A 17,449-nucleotide genomic window follows, 5' to 3' on the forward strand; every position below is an offset into this window, starting at 1 on the left:
ACTTTCCTTTTTCTTAACATCTTTTTTTTTTTTTTTAAAAACCAACTAGTCTTAAAACTTTATAATAACTCCTCCCTCTTCCTCTCAGAATTGCAAGACTCTATCCTCTACCCTTTCCTTTCCATTCCTAGCTCATTGTCCTGGGTTAGGCCCTCTTAATAGTTTAATTAGTCTAGGCTATTGCTCTACCCTCTTAACTGGTCACCCGATTTCTGATATCACTCTAAATGATACTTACTTCTAGCTCTTCTTTTTCGTGGTGCCTCAGAGGCGGTAGGCAGCCTCACGATGAAGCTGAACATCTCTTTCCCAGCTACTGGCTGCCAGAAACTCATTGCAGTGGACGATGAATGAAAACTTCATGCCATTATGAGAAGCGAATGGCCAGAGAAGTTGCTGCTGATGCTTTAGGGGAAGAACGGAAGGGTTACGGGGTCCGCATCAGTGGTGGCAATGACAAACAAGTCTTCCCCATGAAGCGGTGTCTTGACCCATGGCCGTGTCCGCTTACTGCGGAGTAAGGGGCATTCCTGCTACCGACCACGGAGGACTGGAGAAAGAAAGTGCAAATCTGTTCGAGGTTGCATTGTGGATGCCAGTCTCAGTGTTCTCAACTTGGTCATCATGAAAAAAGGGGAGAAGGATATTCTTGGACTCACTGAAACTACTGTGCCTCGTCACCTGGGGCTCCAAAGAGCTAGCAGAATCCGCAAGCTTTTCAGTCTCTTGGAGGAAGATGATGTCCACCAGTATGTTGTGGGAAAGCCCCTAAACAAAGAAGGTAAGAAACCTCGAACCAAAGCACCCAAGATTCAGCATCTGGTTACTCCACGTGTCCTCCAACACAAACTTCGTCGGCGCATTGCTTTGAAGAAACAGCACATGAAGAAAAACAAGGAAGAGGCTGCAGAAGATGCTAAGCTTTTGGCCAAGAGAATGAAGGAGGCCAAAGAAAAGCGCCAGGGACAGATTGCCAAGAGACAGAGGCTGTCTTCTCTGAGAGCTTCTACCTCAAAGTCTGAGTCCAGTCAAAAATGAGAGGGTTGTAAGAGGAACAAATAAATAAGATCAGACATCAAAAAATAAAAAATAAAAAATAAATAAATGATACTTGTAAAGCACATTTTGATCATGTCACTACTGTTCCCTCTTACTCCCCTACCCTCAACATTTTTAATAACTCTCTATTGCTCACAGAACAAAGACAAAATTACTTAGCATAGTATTCAAGACTTCCACGTTTGCTCCCCAACCTGCCAGTCTGGTCTTACATTCTCAGACTCTAAATTCCTGCCAGTGCAACAGGCTCTAAGATTTCAAACTCACCTCTGTCTGCAATGCATGTCTACCTGTTAAAATCCTGGCAGTCATCCACACAAAAATCTGCACACAGATGCTTATAGCAGTTTTATTTATAATCGCCCAAACTTGGAAGCAACTAAGACGTTCTTCGGTGGGTGACTGGATAAATAAACTGGTGCATCCAGACAATGGAATATTATCCAGCACTAAAAATAAACAAGCTATCAAGCCATGAATAGCATGGAAGAAACTCAAATGCATGTTACTAAGTGAAAGAAGCCAATCTGAAAAGATTGTACCCTGTACGATTCCAATTATACGGCATCCTCAAAAAGGCAAAACTTTGGAAACCATCAAAAGATCAGTGGTTGCCGAGGTGGCGGGGGAAGGAGAGGGATGAATGGGCAGAGCACGGAGGATTTTTAGGGCAGCAAAAGTACTCTGTGTGGCACTATAATGGTGGATACATGTTACACATGTTTCCTAGTCCACAGAATGTGCACACGAAGCATGAACCCTAATGCAAACTATGGACTTCGGGTGATTGTGATGTGTCGATGTACACGCAGATTCATTGACTGTAACAAATGCACCACACTGGGGTGCAATGTTGATAATGGGAGAAGCTGTGCATGTGAAGGGATAGGCATATATAGGAACTCCTTGTACCTTCCTTTCAATTTTGCCGTGAGCCTAACTCTGCTCTTAAAAAAATAGTCTATGAAAAGAAACAAGGAAAAAAAACCCCTCCAGCTATCTTTCAAGGCTCAGATAAAATGATACCTGCTACACCTGCTACCTTCCTAACTTTTTCCTGCCTGAAATGCTTCCCTGGACTCTGGGTCCACCACACTTCCATACACGTGTCCCCGGGCACTTTTTACCTCTCACTTAGTAACTGGTGCACACATTCCATCTCCTCTTTCAAACGCAATAAAACTCTATAAGGTCAAGAAAAGTGCCATTGATTTTTATACACTTTTCAGTGCCTCACACATTCCCTTACCTAAACTTACTTAATAAAATATTTGTTAAATCCATTGATATGCTAGTGGTGATGTTAGTCAACAACTTTTTACAGGTAGATAGCTTCAACTTCAACTTGCAACCTTTTTGAATTTATATACGTTCTGCCAGGAAATTATGTGAATCATTTCTTACACAATCATACTCTCAGTCCAGAGGTTAATCCATATGGGGATGAACTTTAGTTACAAATCCAAGTGAGTTCTATTCCAGAAAACTGTGTAATGCCTACTCAACACTGTACATAAGAACCAACTCTTTTGTATTCCTTGTGAGTCAGGGGAGGAAAGGAAACTGGGTGGGTGAGGAACGTATTCAAGGTCCCTAGCAAATGAGGGCAGAGATTAGATTTAGAACATTTGAAGGTTTAGGGAAATGTTTGTATTGAGTTCCTGGGGTATGGTTCTCTGAGCAGTTGGGTGAGTCATCCACGAAGGTGCTGATTAACACACAATGAGATTTGACTAGCATCGCACACGCAATGCCAAAGAAAGCCATCTTGTGGACAGATGGCTGGCCTGTTAGTATGGTAGGCAGAAGGGTGAGTTCTGGCCCAGCAGCCAGGATGGCTGGGTTTTAGCTGGTCCTGCCCACTGTGCATCCTCGAGGGACTCATCCACTCATCTGTTTAAGCCTCATTGCCACCTCCGGATAGTGATAAGCACATCAAACTTAGGGAACCATAAGGCCCTTTCTAGCTCTAAAGCTGTGATTTGGAGAAATTCATTCACTCAATGAGTAGACCTTCTGAGCAAGTGCCTTTGTTGCATCCCTAGGAAGTAAAAAAGAGCCTGAAGCCCAAATGGGAAGGGAAAAACTAACACATCTGAAAATAAAAATTAACATCCAAGTTGGGAGTAGAATAGGGAAGGAATAAAATAAGGCCAACTCATGGAGAGTCTGGGGAGTCAGGCTGTGAAATCCCACCTTGACACAGGAGAGGGAGAAGAGGAAGGAGAAAGAACAGAGAATATTGGACTTTGGATTTTATAGAACCTCCCTTTTGTCATCTGAGCCTCGTAGTACCCTGAGAGTTGTATGAGATACAGGGACAGAGCAGGTTCATCTAGACATGAATAAAATATTTTAGTACCCCCCACCCCACCCCTAACAATAATGTTCTGGCTACAAATCTTGATAGGGGATAGATTCTAGGTCCCTTTCGGGACCATTAGACATTCTGGACCATCCTGAAACTCATCCTGACTTTTCACTAGTGCTGGTTTCACACTGCACCTCCCCAGATTCCAGCAGATCAAGAACCTAAAATGAGAGAATTAAATGCTTGTTAGACTCTTTATTTTTTAAGTTCTATTTTATTTTTGAGAGGGTAGGAGCAAGAGAGCATGTGCGTGAGCACAGAGGGAGAGGGAGAATCCCAAGGAGGCTCAGAGCTGTCAGCGCAGCGTGAGGTCATGACCTGAACCGAAATCAAGAGTCAGACACTCAACTGCCTGAGTCACCCAGGCGTTCCTGAAGTTCATTGCTTCTTTCCACTACCCTGACACAGGGGCATGATATGATAACAATGCTGTTTTTGAAAGAGAAGTCAGGCGACCATTGGTAAGAATGATGAGCACTGGGAAGAGGAGGGAGACAAAAATGTGACCAGTTAGCAAGAGCAGCAATTCATAAGGGCCAGGGAAGGGTCTTGGTGATACATTCAATACGGGGGATGAAGGAAGAAATCATATTCAGATTCCATTGTTATCTATCAAGCATTTATTAGATTTCTAATTGTATACTTGGGTGCTTTGACACGCCCATTTAATATGGACTTTAGAACAACCATGCAGAGGTACGTTTTATAAGAGTCATTGAGAGAACCACCTGTGGTCTCTGGCTAACAGTGTGGAATTTGAATCCAGCTGTCCTAACTCCCAGTCCCATGTTTTCTTCATGACATTATGGATCTAGAGACGTGGCATTTACATCTGTGTGTCACATTTGCACAGGGGCCGTGCTAATCTCTGTATCATTCCAATTTTAGTATGTGTGCTGCTGAAGCCAGCACTAGAGATGTGGCATTTGCCGTTGAAAGGAGTGGCTCACAGAGGGTTTGATTTTTGGACCCACAAATAGGAGTCATAGTGAGACATCCATCCAGTTGGAGATGTTCTGTACTGACCTGGCTCAGTCTTGCCTTCCATCCTAACTCATAAACACAGTCCCTCCACGGGCCTGTGACCTTCAGTGCATTTCTCCTCCTGGATCGCACTGATCCTACCATCTCTGACAAATGCTCCACTCCACATCCCACTTTCTGCCTGTGACTCCCCAGTCCCCCAGGTTTCCAGTTCTCTTACTCCCATTACACATGCCTTTGACTTTTTGGAAACATCGGCCTCTTGATCTGTTTCTTTTCTTCCAACCTTTTATTACTTCCTCCAGGTTTCTCCATCTCCCCAAATGACCCTAGACTCCATGGCCAATCCTCTAGATCCTGCTCTTACCAGCACCTTTGATTCCCTTGCACCCCATCCCTCTGTAGCCTCTCTCTGACAACACCCCCAAGCTTAGCTTAATGTTGTAATCCACCTTCATGCTGACCTAATTGCCAGAAAACAATTTTTCGGTCTTGCAGAGAATACTGTGATCTCCAACGTCAACTGGGCCCTCAGTACCCGGCTCAGTCCTTTCCCTGCCTAGGGCTCCTCTCTGTTGCCTCCTACCTCATAGAGAAAACCCCCAGATCACCACGCATGCTCTCCCCATCGCCCTGCTATCTGTAAATGTATCAGTACATACCCCTCCTCCCTGCTTGCCCTCCCACAACAGAAAATCAGCCATCCCTTCTGCCCAAGGCCAGGTCCCAGCCTCTGCTGCTCCCTCAGGTCTCTGCTTCTTCACAGCACCACATGTCACTTCTCCAACTCTGCTGGCCCCTTTCAGCTTCTAAACCTTCTCCCCCTCTCCTCCTTGACCTCCTTGACCTCACCATCGTCTTAGCCTTTGTCCAACTTCTCTTCCCCTGCTTGTCCAAACTTCTCAGAGGAGTCAGTCTCTACATCCTTACCTCGCATTTGCTCCTCAACACCCTGGATTCTGACTTCCACACCCAACTAGCTAATAAAACTACCTTCCTATAGAGCTTAAATGCCCTCCTAATTGGTACACATAATTTTAATCTTCCTGGACCTCTCTGCTCAACTGAGCCACCCAGGTGCCTCTGTCTTAACCATTTTTAAGGGTAAGTTCAAGAGCGTTAAGTATATTCACATTGTTAGGTAACCATCTTACAAAATTGAACCTCTGTACCCACTGAACAAGCCTACATTCTCCTCCGTCCCTAGAAGACACCTTCCACTTTCCATGAGTTTGACTACTCTAGATGCCTCTTGTCTTTTTGTGACTAGCTTATTTCACTGAGCATAATGTCCTCAAGGTTCAACCATGCTGTCGCATGTGTCCGAATTTCATTCTTTGCTAAAGCTGAATCGTATTCCACTGTGTGGACAGACCACATTTTGTTTATCCATTCCTACGTTAATGGACATCTGGGTTGCTTCCACCTTTGACTAATTGTGTGCTATGGACATAGGTGTACAAATACCTCTTTGGGACCCTGTTTTCATCTCTTTCACATACCTGCACAGAAGCAGTATTGCTGGATCATATCATCTCCTCCATTTTTTAAAGTTTATCATTTCTTCCTTCCTGAAGCTCTCTGCTACACTGTTTCCATGAGACACTGTCCTCACTCTCACTCTCCATTCTTTTTGTGGCCTTCCTTCTCCTTCCTTCCCCATCTCCTTTGAGACCCTTTCAGGGTCTCCCTGTATCCATTTAGAAAAACAAAAACCACCTTTCAAAGACAGAGTGCTCGATACAGATTGTTGGTTCCACAAACACTGGAAAGCTGAAAGAATAAGAAGGGGAATGGTGGGGTCCAACATTCCGCCCAAGTCAGTAACAGAGGGATCAGTAATTCCCACTTGCACCAAATGGCTGAGGAACAAAGGAAGAGGTGAGGTTGTCCTTCACCACCAAGGCTGGGGGCCAGAAGTTCTCGGAAACCCCTGCTCTGTGGCGTGGTACTCAGACGCTTGTCTGTGCTGCTCAGCTGACTGATGCTAGTAGCTCTGAGTGAGGCACCTCGGCTGGGGCTGGGAGTGAATGAAGAAGGCTGAAACTGGCACTGTGGCCGTCCTCTGTGACTTTTGTGTTGGGTGACTGCGATAATGATTAGAAGCAGGAAGAAAGTCCATTCTGCCTTCTTCATGCCTTCCTGTTTCCCTTTAGTGGCTCTACAGGCAGAAGGCAGTGGGAATTCATCTGGCAAGGAAGGCTGGCCGTAGCCTGGAAGCACAGTAGAAGGGTGAACGGGGAGCTGAGAGACGGTGCACAAATGACCAGCCTGGGGCTCTAACCTGGGTCCACTGTACTCACTAAGTATACTTCCTAAGTGGCCTAAGCTTTCTAGCTGTAAGCTCTCCCAGTTGCCATGGCTACTTGTGGGTAGGGACATCCAGACCCACCCATCCGATGCTCACCTGTATACTGTACTGAACTTCAGATGCATTGCTTCTTCAGTGGCCTTCCAGAAATCTCCACCCTTGTGGCTTTTGAATTAAACAGGCTAAAAACTGGACTTATTGTCTTTCCTCCTCGGTCTGCTTCTACTCCTCTGTCCTCTGTCTCAGCTGGTGGCCCCACCTATGCCAGTGAGCTTCTCCAGAAGCCTGGGGGGGGTCCCCCTCAGTTGGCTGGCTCCTTAGCCCCCCTGCCCTCTGCTCCATCTGCACCACTGTCCCAGCTCAGGCCTTCACTCAGTCCACCCGTCCACTCCACAACCTCCCCAGTGTTCAGCTGGGCTTTCTTCTTGCTTGGCTGACATACACACAGCTGCCTAAGTGATGGCTTCAAAAGCCCAAAATGGCCACGTCTCTCCCTCTCTTAAATAAAACTGTTTGCTAACTCACTATAGTCCTTCCTTGGTCTGGCCCTGCCTTCTCTCCAGCATCATCTCTTGCCCCTCTCCACCCTGTCGCCCACTCTAGCAATTCTGAATTGCCTGCGCTATGCTATTTCTCCCATTCTGTTCCCTCTGCCTGGAAAAGCTTTCCTCCTCCACACTACCTCTGAGCTAACCCTACTCATCCTTTCAAACCCAGGTCAGATGCACCCCTCCTGCCCTGATAATCCTCCCCAACATGGAGATAAAAAATACTTAAGTCACAAGATATGGCAAGCTGTGAGGCATGCAGAGAGCTATCTCCAGGCAGCACCAGAGTCATAGCCACAGCTACCACTAGACTCCTTAATGGCCCGGTCCTGCTTCCTGGCCACATGCCACTTAGGCCCCCAACATCCCAGCACTTCTAGGCCATTGTCCCTCTACCTTCTTGTAAAAGCAGCTCCTCCTGTGAAGTTTCTATCTATACCTCTCCCTCACCACCGACATCCAATCACCAGGCCCCATAGTTTCTGCCTCCTACACATTTCTCAAATACGTCTGCTTCTCCCCATCTCTATTGTGGCCCCCGAGACCAAGCCATCCCTAACTTCCATCTAGGACATGGCTATAGATTCTCTCCTCGTTGGCTCCTGCCCCCTCTCCAGTCTATTATCCCTCTGTAGCCAAACTGACCTTTTCTGAATGGAAATTTGATCTTGTCAGCTACCAATTTAAAAACTGTTGGATTATTGGCCTTTTTTTTTTTTTTTTTAAGATAAAGACTAAACTATTTAACGGCAAGGCCCTGCAAATCACCGTGTGCCTACCCCTCTCAGCGCATCATATTAGCCCTTTGGCAAAGCCCTTTGGCAAATTCAATCAGCCCTTTGGCAAATTCTCCTTCCTCTGAGTCATCATATACCTGACTACTCTTTCCTCACTTTGCCTATTTTCTACTCAGCTTCAAGCCTCATTGAAGTCTAGCTTAAGTGTCAGCTCAGGAAAGCCCTCGTCAATTTCTCAGTTTACTAGATCTCTCTATTAAACGCTCTCTGGCATTTTGTGCTTACCTCTTAGTAGTACCTGTCACAATTGTAAAATTGCATGACCCATTTAATGTCTCTTTCTCCCATTTAGTAAGACTGTAGGCTCCATGAAGACAAGGACCAGACCTGCTTTGCTCATTCTTACAGTCTTAGTACCTGGTTTTATTACTGATGCATAGTAGGCCCTTGCTACTATTTGTTGATTTAATGAATGTGAATGTTTGTCGAATTAAAATGAATAAGTTCCCTCACCCCAATCCCAGATGGGGTAGGTGTCTCTTCTCTGCAACCCCGTTATACACTGTAATACTCATTTCTATTATTGCACTGACATAAGTATCTGTACAGGTGTCTGCTCCCACCTCTCTTCATTCTTCAGTCTTTCACCTGTTACCCACTCGGCCTCCTGAACACTCCCTCAGGGTGGAGACAATTAATTAATCAAGTGTTCATTTGAAAGCAAGTAGACCCTCTAAAAGTGTTTCCTGAGTGAATGGAAGCTCGGGGAAGAAAGGCTAGGACCAAAGGTGAAAATTCACAGCAGAGGACACAGATACCATCACAGTGGATTGGTTTAGCTTTGAACCTCAGGGATCACCCTTCATAATGCGGCAGCAGGAAGAAGAGACAGCAAAGGTGAAGCCAACGATCCGGAGTATTATGCCCAAGAAGCCAAAGGAAGTGTTTCAAGAAGGAAGGGAAGGCCAGTTGGGTCAAATTTTGCCGAAACAATAAAGAAGTTGAGGACTAAAAAAAAAAAAAAAAAAAAAAAAGTTTGAATTTCACCGGAAAAAAAAGAGGAAGTTTTGCACAGTTTTAATAAAGTTATGGAGAAGGAAGCCAGACTATAGGCTATAAGGAAGGGACTGGTTTCATAGGAGAGAGCAGAGCTGCAGGCTGTTTGTTAAAGGGCTTAACACCTTGGAGGCAAGTCAAGCTCTCCCATTTGGACAGAGTAAAATGAGCTCCAGAATGTTCCTTCTCACATTTTCTTCTCACTTCTCCTTTCCTCCCTAATAAGTACACACCGGGCTGAATTCATGACTGAACAGTTTGATTTCCCTTTTCTCATTGTTGGCGTAATGTTTTTTGAATGTTATTTTCACAGCTGGCATGAAATAAAATTCTATTCCTTTTCCACACTTACATAAGGATGACAGTTCCTTTTCATATCTTCTTCAGAAAATGTGAGTGAAATATAAAAATACGACACATCGCTCTCTCCGCCATCTCGGAACCTGTGGAGGTGTGCGGGGAGCAGGACTCCCGAAATGACAAATATGTCTGGAAGGCTGTGGTCCAAAGCCATTTTTGCTGGCTATAAGTTAGAGTCTCTGGAACCAGAGGGAGCACACAGCTCTTCTTAAAATTGAAGGTGTTTATGTTCTAAATGACACTGGATTCTATCTAGGCAAGAGATGGGCTTGTGTGTACAAAGCAAAGAACAGCACAGTGACTCCTGGTGGCAAACTGAATAAAACCAGAGTTATCTGGAGAAAAGTAGCTAGTGCTCATGGAAACAGTGGGATGGTCCCAGCCCAGTTCTGAAGCAGCCTTCCTGCTAAAGCCACTGGCCACAGAATCCGTGTGATGCTGTACACCTCAAGGATTTAAACTAACTGAAAAATAAATTAATAAAGGTGCAGAGTTGTTCTCTTGTATTTTTGTTTAAAAAAATGAACAAGTCATTTTTCTTCACAAAAGGAACTCGGATACATTCTTCTACCAAGAAAAAAATTGTAAAATGCATTTAAAAAAGTCATCACGGTAGGCTTTCAAAAATATATTCTAGAGCAATTACTCCAAGAGTAAGAATGTCAGTAATAAAATTACTTCCTTAATGTGTCTCACAATATGTGCCTCTAGCACAAGGAAAGACGTGAACAAATTCCTCTTAACAAGGGATAGTAGATGATAAGGGAAGTTTTCTAAGTCATCAACTTTGGATGCTGAAATCCAAACTGGATTCGGTGAAATCCAACTGGAAATGTGGCCAGTTTTCAACTTGAAGGCACCCTCTGCAATGCTGACCAGGCAAACCCACATTTGTTTCACCAGGCCACAGGAAAGCCCCGGTAACACTGTCCCAAGGAACACTCAATAAATTGAAAGGGAGTAGAATTTACTGAAAGTCACAAAAGACCTGTTGACAGGGAATGTCTCCACATATCCTTGAAACTGGAGATCTGACAAAAGAAACTGCTACAGGAAACTGTTTCCCGGTATCAGAAGTTGAACTCGTAAATTGCTGACTGGTAGAAGGAAGTTCTTAGCTAAACTGAGATCAAAACAGCCCAGTACACAGGGTTCTTAGCCACAGGTGGTAGGTGAACTTGGATTGAGAAAAGTATACTTATCTTCGCTATCTCTTCACTGGAATTTAGCCTTTTGTTTGTGGATGAAGACGACAAACTGCCAGGATTAACAGAAACCACAGATTTCTCATATCACCTTACAGCTGTTGCAGATACTTTGAAATATCATTTATATTCATCATTACTAGTTATTAGACCCACCATTAGATTTTTATTTAATGTATTATAAAGTAGCATATGTATTATTATACCAGAAATTTGGGGATAAAAAATATTTTGAGGGGTACTTAGGTGACTCAGTCAGTTAAGTATCTGACTCTTGATTCTGGCTCAGGTCATGATCTCATGGTGACATTGAGCCCCAATTCAGGCTCTGCACTGATAGCACGGAACCTGCTTGGGATTCTCTCTCTCTCTCTCTCTCTGCCCCTCCCTCGCTTGCTCTCTCTCAAAATAAATGTTTTTTAAAAAAGAAATAAATATTTCTAAAAAAATCCAGGTATAATTTTTGGAAGGTTGTGTCATTTTGGACTAACCTCTTTTTCTATATTCTTCTGTGCAATATAATTTTGGTTCAAGTATAATGAAGGAAAGACATTCTACTTCACTTTGGATGCCTATTAAAACAGAATGCTCTAGGGCGCCTGGATGGCTCAGTTGGTTAAATGTCTGACTCTTGATTTCGGTTCAGGTCGCGATCTCACAGTTCATGAAATCTAGCCCTGAGTCAGGCCCTGGGCCAACAGTGTGGATCCTGCTTGGGATTCTCTCTCTCTCCCTCCCTTTCTGCCCCTCTCCTGCTTACACACACACACACACACACACACACACACACACACTCTCTCTCTTGCTCTCTCTCAAAATAAATTAATTAATTAAAAAAAAACCAGAATGCTCCAATTAATTGCTGAAATTGGTGCAGACCCCAAGATGATCAAATTCTAATATGAACCATCAGTATTGAGTCAAACCTCCAGGGAGGTGTTGGGTTCCCCAGACATTCATGAGATAGCCAGTGGCCATGGTAAGGATATCTGGAAGAATTCCCAGCCCAGGAGTGCAGCTTGGTGTGGAGGGTGACTCACTTTTGAGAAACATTTCAGAATGCTAGCAAGTCTAAAGCAAACAGTAATGGAAGGAAAGGCATGCCTAGGAGATTTCTTTTATGGTTAGACCACATCTTATTGATCTAACAGATATGACATATTCAATTTAACAACATCAAAACTATTTTTAGGATTCTGATATCCCTTGTGCCAAAGAACCCACCATTTATTGCTTAGTAGTAAAATATATTGACTAGGATTAGGAGTAAAATAACTTAAGCCCAAGTTATTAATTTATGTTTTTTCTTAAATTACTGTTATCTATTATAGCTACTCTCTTGGCCACAGAAAGCTTGACAACTTTATAGAAAAGTGTCCCTGTAATGCCCCCAAGAGATAGAATCTCAGAGGTACCTTTTCATCCCATGTAGTCTAAGAACCATGAAGTATGTGTCTATTAAGGACTGCATGTAAAGTTATGCTCAAGATACCGGGAACATTTTTTGAATAATAAAGGCAAACATTTCTGGGATTTTTTTCCCTGACATCAGCCAGAGACTTTGCATACATTCTATTTGGTGCAAACATTCTACCTGGTGCCTAGATCATAACTACACATCTGATGAATGAACAACAAAGTCGTACTGCTTGTGGTTTAAGCATAACATATTCTCATTGTGGGAAGGAAAGAACTGCTTTTGCCTTGGCACAGCAACTTCTTGAAGGTAAAGAAAGTGTCATGGGTTTCTCGTTATCCCATATCTAGATATAAAAATTCATTCACAGCAGCATGAGTTCACAGAATCTAGAACTTCAGGGGTCCTCCATGCTTCCCAAATGCTAATGTGCATGACCATGTTGGATTCTGATGCAGTAGGTCTGGGGTGGGGATATAGATTTCATTTTTCTAACAATCTTTCGATGCCAATCTAGCCGCTCCTCCAGTCCTCTCTTAAGGGCTTATTAGATAATCATGAAGAGAGACTAGGATTTAGAATGAATAACACCAAACAACCAGGAAAATTTTAGAGGTGGCATTAGTAAGACTGAATCACCTTCATAAAAGAAGGAAGATATTGGAACACCTGGGTGGCTCAGTCGGTTAAGTGTCTGACTTCAGTTCAGGTCATGATCTTGTGGTTCATGAGTTTGAGTCCTGTGTCAGGCTCTGTGCTGACGGAAGGAAGGAAGAAAGAAAGAAAGAAAGAAAGAGAAAGAAAGAAAGAAAGAAGGTTGTGCCACAATGACGTGATGCTAGCAAATTTAACTTTACTCTCTTCAGGTTACCTAAGTTCTAGATAAAAATCAAGAGGTAAAATATTATCCACAAACACCAAAGTGTTATTTTTCTTTAAGGAGTAGAGGTTCTTCTATTGTTAATAAGCCTATGATATTACCTTCTTTGTGCTTCACAAAAGTTTCTAGAACTCTCCTTTAGAATATTTTGGTAATGAAGGTATTGCTTATTATGGTATTAATTACTGCTTAGTTACAGTAGTTTAGTCTTTTAGATATGCTGAAAAGTTACATTATTTTAATTATATAAAAAATGGTTAGTACTTTTTTAAGTGGCAATTACCATCATTGGCACTTCATTGTATTTTATTTAAAAAAACATTTAATGTTTATTTATTTTTGAGAGAGAGAGAGCATGTGCAGGGAAGGGGCAGAGAGAGGGAGACAGCAGAAGATCTGAAGTGGGCGCCAATGCGGGGCTGGAGGGGCTGGAACTCACAAGCTGTGAACTGCAAGATCATGACCTGATCTGTAGGATGTCCAACAGAATGAGCCACCCAGGCGCCCTGGCACTTCATTGTACTTTAAAACACATTGTTTTGGGGGCTCTTGGGTAGCTCAGTCAGTTAAGCCTTCGACTTCAGCTCAGGTTATATCTCATGGTTCATGGTTTCGAGCCCTGCATCGGGCTGTGTGCTGACAGCTCAGAGCCTGGAGCCTGCTTTGGATTCTGTGTCTCCCTCACTCTTTGTCCCTCTCCTGCTCATGCTCTCTCTCTCTCTCAGGAATCAATAAACATTAAAAAAAAAACCCACTTTTTTTTTTAATGATAATACCTACACCAAATGCCTTTCTTTCTTTCTTTCTTTCTTTCTTTCTTTCTTTCTTTCTTTCTTTCTTCTTTCTTTTTAACATCAAATGCTTTTATGTCTCACTTCCAAACCAGGCTGACTGGACACAAATGCCTTTAGATATACAGTTTACTTTCTCTTTTATTTTTTAAGAGTTTGCATTTTTAATGACCCTAATTTATTGAAGGATAATTCCCAGTGGTGCAGTCAGCATTCATTATTAATGTTTTCTATTCTAAGGCAGATGGAGTTGTGTAAATCTAAACACATGATTAGCACAATCTATCTACTTTTGCTATAGATGATGTGCCAACCTAAAACCAATGACCCTACTACATATATTCTCATTATAAGGAGAATAACCTTCCATAATTCTCTGAAAACTCAATAATATGGATTTTCCTTAAGGAAACACACTTGGTGCTTAGATGAAATAAAGCTACTCTATTTTCATGGCAACTGGTACAGAAGTTTCTCTAAGCATCTTCCTTTAATTTTTAGGAAGATGGGCAAGAGTGTGCCCATCTTGAGATAACTGGCATACTTCCACTTTAAGCTGCCTATTGAAGGGTTTTTAGGGAAGTCACCTGGCCAAGTGTGCCCTTCAAGCCTGCCCCTTTAAGGCTCCTCCTACTTCACAAGTGGACTAGCCAACCTGAAGACAAACTGAAATAGCAGCTTCAGCTCACAACAGTGCAAGACTTATACAAACTTATCCATACCTATGCCCTTCCCTTAGTTTAGTGACCAAGCCCTATACCTATTTCTTCCTCCTACTTTCCTGTTAATTTGGGCCTTGGCACTTTGTTTTACCAGATGTCCTGCTTTGTAATCCATCCTTTCTGGAAGAGCTTGTACCTTCTTTCTGGGCTTGTATTGTCTGCACGGTCATTTTGACAACTCTACAGGGCCAGTGAGCTATACTCTGGACAGTCAGGAATGGTCCTTCACTTTTTCTGAGAGGTCCAGTGGAGGTTACCAAGGAAGAAGCCTAAAATGAAGGTACTGGATCTTCAACAGGGGTATTTACTCCAAAAGAAACAGCAATGAACAATGCAAAAGGTTTATTTTGTATTGGTTGGGGTAGAGATAAAATTCATGCATTGAAGTGTATAAGTACCTCACTCAAGTGTGATGAATTTTAACATATGTACACATATGTAGTCATCATCCAGACTGAGATATAGAATGTTCCCTTGTCTCTTTTCAGCCAACCCCCCATTAAAGCTAACCACTTTATTGACTTCTAGCATCAAAACTTTCTCCTTAAAAGCTAAGTTCTTATAACTTACCCAATCAGTCATTTCTGTGCTCACAGCACCAAGTAAAATTTAGCTTGAGTATTATAATAAGCAATATTTAAGTAATAAATTATCTGCTTAATTCCAGCAAAATTGAAATTGAGGACTATACATAGCCTTCCCCTAATTTATTGTACCATAAGGATTGCACTTCTGGATCATACAAACAGATGAAGCCCTTGGAGCCAACTTGAGGACTTAGAAAATTCTGGATTTGAGAAGACATTAAAGGAACATATCCTATAAGTTATATATTACCTTCAGTGAGATCTGGGGCACTCAGTCCATATGACTGAAAACAGATATGTGGAAAATCTATTATTATCATTACTACTACTAGTGCTCCTACTACTTTAGATTTGATATCCTCAATTTGAGTTATGAGCTATTTTTTTTGAGTTATGAACTATTCTAAAGAAAGAAGTATATAACTAAGATACTATGGCAAGGAACATGATTTTCGTGCATGTTAATAGTAATTGTTAGTAATTATTTTTAGCTCCAAACAACAGAAAACCCTATTTGAGTTGATTTATACAAACAGAGGCTTATTTTTCACAAAGTAAGAAATATGGGGCTAGGAACCATGGTGGAATGTGGCTCAATAATACTATCAGGGATCCAAGTTCTTTAATCCCGCCAATACCCTTAGAGGGTAAGCCTTCATCCATTTGTTTGTCATCTTATGGTGCAATGATGGCTGCCACGCCTCCAAACATTTCTGGTAAGAAGTGGAATGAAGCAAAAAAGCCAAAGGCATATACCAGTTGAGCTTATTTTTTAAATGGCTTTCCAGAAGTCCCACCCAGCAGCTTCCATGTATGTGACTCTAACAGGGTCCTCTCGGACTAGTACTATACAATGGAAATATATGCAGGCCACAAATGGGACCTACATATATAATTTTACATTTTCTAGTAGTCACATGAAAAAGGCAAAAAGAGAGGAAAGTAATTTTAATAATAAATTCATTTAACCAAAATTCTCCAAAGATTTTGACGTGTGATCAATATTTTAAAAAATCAAGAGGGGTGCCTGGGTGGCTCAGTCAGTTAAGCGTCTGACTCTTGGTTTCAGCTCATGTCATGATCTCATGGTTCGTGGGTTCCAGGCCCATGTGCTGTCAGGACAGAGTCTGCTTGGGATTCTCTCTCACACCGTCTCTTTCTCTCTATCCCTCATCTCCCTCAGAAGAAATAAACATTTAAAAAAATCAACATACATGGTTTACATTTTTTTGTATTGTTTTCATACTCAGTGTGTATCTCAATTTAGACTAGCCACATTTCAGGTACTCAATAGCCATATGCTGTCTTGAATAAGAAGCCTCAGACCAGTCACCAAGGGACTCGGGAGGAAAAATGTATTGGGGTGGGCCACCAAACAGTAGTGTATGCCTCATTGACATTAACAAGTATTTCATTTAAGGAATGAAATGACCTCAATTTAACAAAAATAAGTCACATCCATGGGTTATTCTAATATAGGACGAACTGTCTTTCAAAGACAAAACAATTTTACCTCTATTAATGGAGCATTTATGACTTTTGTAATTTTTGAAGTTTCTCTCATTCCGATTGATATTCTTGACAATTCCTTGCGAGCAGGGTTATTTTTAGGTGATGGTTACTTATAGTCCTTCTTTTACTGAGATGGTTACTATAGCAGCCATATCTATCATTTATCAACTAACTACGGTGTTTCCAAGCATGCCCCACCCTTCCATCTCATAGTGGCCGGCTGCTCCAGATTTCACGTAATTGTAAGTTTAAGAATGGATAACTCACTTTTCTCAACTTCCGCTCAATTTTCTCTACCTTACATTTCCATCACTCAGTTTTCTTATTCCATCTTCCTTGACTTTTTTTACCCTTCACACTTTCACTTTAAAATTATCATTACCATACTTCAAAAGTAAACTCAGTTACAGCCAAGAAGTTTTGGTTATAAGACTTTCTGAAAAAAAAGTGAAGAAATAGCCTCCAATGTCATAACCGTGAGTGAGTGAACATGTATTAAGGTGCAGCCCCTGCCGCTTTCAAGATGACAATGTAGGGTTCCAGTGCTCTTCTGAGAGAACATTGAACTATTTATGGTGACTGTGACGGTAGGGATTGGTAAATTCCTCGCCGGCCAGTAACTGTGCTAACAGGCGTGGAGAGCAGCAAAGAATTCTGCAAAAGAGCGAAGAGACACAAAAATAGCTCAGAAACAGAAGTCGCCCCTAAAGTGCGGAGGCCTCGCATTTCCTGGGTTCCCCTTCTTCTGCTTCTCTAGTCTCCTGACCTGTATCCAGCTCTTAATCTCTCCTTCATCCTCTGCCTGCCTCCATGGGCTGTTCAGGATGGACCCAAACTCCCAGCCTTTCTCTCGCCTCCTGGGGACTGGGAAGACTGGTACCCGCCGACATCCCCCGGCCCGCCCGCGCC

General features: G+C 42.5%; 3 pseudogenes; 2 read left to right on the top strand and 1 right to left on the bottom strand.

Annotated features, from left to right (window-relative positions):
* Positions 1-288: 288 nt before the first annotated feature.
* Positions 289-1,083, top strand: LOC123587422 (annotated as a pseudogene).
* A 3,160-nt stretch (positions 1,084-4,243) lies between these two features.
* On the bottom strand, positions 4,244-4,342 carry LOC123588615 (annotated as a pseudogene).
* Positions 4,343-9,551: 5,209 nt separating this feature from the next.
* Positions 9,552-9,940, top strand: LOC123588301 (annotated as a pseudogene).
* Positions 9,941-17,449: the final 7,509 nt, after the last annotated feature.

Source organism: Leopardus geoffroyi, chromosome D3 (genome assembly GCF_018350155.1).
Source record: "Leopardus geoffroyi isolate Oge1 chromosome D3, O.geoffroyi_Oge1_pat1.0, whole genome shotgun sequence".
Classification (NCBI taxonomy): domain Eukaryota; kingdom Metazoa; phylum Chordata; class Mammalia; order Carnivora; family Felidae; genus Leopardus; species Leopardus geoffroyi.